The following is a 1,602-nucleotide window of genomic DNA, read 5'->3' as shown; positions in this document are numbered from 1 at the left end:
GGGATGCAGCCATACCCAGATGTTTAGTGGCTTTTCTGGGTATCAGTGCTCCTGTTAATTCTGGTAAAAAGTTTGTTTTGCATAAAAGCATCACAGAGGTGTGGTGGGAAAAGGAAGTAGAGCTGTTTTATGAACAGCTTCTTACCCTGGCTGTCTCTCAGGGCTTTGAGTCACCCACTGAGGGCGGCTTTGTACGGAAACCCACACACATTGTTATTTTCCTGTTCTCAGGGACATGGTGCCTTTCTCTCTAGCAGACCAAATTTGTGGCCAGGTTTATCATGTCTCATTGCTCTTGTGTTTTTATAAAGAGCCTGTAAGCCAATGAGAGAGACTGCCTAGGAGAGGGAGGGTTGCTCCGAGGCCATCTGTAGACCTTGTAAGAAATTCCAGGACCTGGAAGGTAACAGACTTGTTTTGTTTTCTTTCATTTTCTCTTCTCTCCCCAACCCCCACCCTCAGTTCTACTAGTAACAGTCTGTGCCAGCCTGGACAAGACACTTGATCTTTCTAAACCTCAGTTTCTTTATTCCTGATTTAGGAGAAAAAATCATGTACCCTAAAGTCCCAGATATGTGCCAACTGAAAATGTGACTGATACTATATTTTTAACAACCTAAAATCTGGAATAGAATGAGCTCAGATGATACCCCTGTGGTGATACTAATGAGCTTATTTCTTGTGTCTGTAAAAGAGCATTTTCATATATGCACATAGTGGCTGCTGCACCCCCTATGTGGATACACATATGGCTTCCCCACAAATTGCAGGACAAGGAAAGATCACCTGAACATCCTTCCCCCACCCTGGGTCTTCCCCAGAAGTTATGGGATAGTCTTTGAAGAACAGGCTGAAAATTCACCTTTTGATTTTAATCTCATTTTATTCCCATCGCCTTTTGTTGTTGATTATACTACTCAGCTTGATGGAAGTATTTTCCATTTTAAAGACTGGAGAAAGATTTCAGGAATAAGACTCAAGATGATCTGCAGTTATATATATATATATATATAAAACTGTGTGTGTGTATATATATACAGTTACATTTATGCATATATTTTTCAAAGCAGTTTCAGATTTACAGAACAATAGGAATGAAATATACTGAGAGTTCCCCTATACTCCTCACCGTTTGCCCCAATAATTTCCCCTATTACTAACATCTTGCCTTAATGAGGTGTATATATATATATATATATATATATATATATATATATATATATATATATGAACAATTAGTTAAAACCCCGCTGTTAGCAAGAATGAAGTCATAGATGGCAAGGGCTTCATTACTAGGCAGTTACCCTGACTCATAACCCTCTATCTGGCAGATCCTCACAACTGCACGTTATGTTTTTCTAATCAGCATGCCATTTATCTTTTGGAAACTCCAGTGAGGGAAATAGAGAGAATATTATTGCTACTTTTGGCAAATGAGAGTAGGATAATCTGTCCAAGGTCAACCACTAGTTTCAGAGTATTTCACCGGTTTTCCAGTGGGCATCTCCACCTTCCCCTTCTCCACCATGCCCCTCACAGTGGAGGGAACCATTCTTTACTCTCATTAGCTCAGAGATGATGCTCTTTCCCAGTCTGAGGCAC

At 40.1% G+C, this 1,602-nt stretch overlaps 1 long non-coding RNA gene across 1 annotated transcript in view; it reads left to right on the top strand.

The window, feature by feature from the left end:
- Positions 1-234: 234 nt before the first annotated feature.
- The window catches only part of LOC111551509, a 2,947-nt gene continuing 1,579 nt past the window's right edge, over positions 235-1,602 (top strand). Inside the window, exon 1 of the long non-coding RNA XR_002734385.2 lies at positions 235-403. This is a non-coding gene — a long non-coding RNA (uncharacterized LOC111551509). The remainder of the gene's footprint in view (positions 404-1,602) is intronic.

This window comes from Piliocolobus tephrosceles, chromosome 8 (genome assembly GCF_002776525.5).
Source record: "Piliocolobus tephrosceles isolate RC106 chromosome 8, ASM277652v3, whole genome shotgun sequence".
Classification (NCBI taxonomy): domain Eukaryota; kingdom Metazoa; phylum Chordata; class Mammalia; order Primates; family Cercopithecidae; genus Piliocolobus; species Piliocolobus tephrosceles.
Note: the sequence above shows the minus strand (reverse complement) of the source record. Positions and strands in the feature narration are given on the sequence as shown.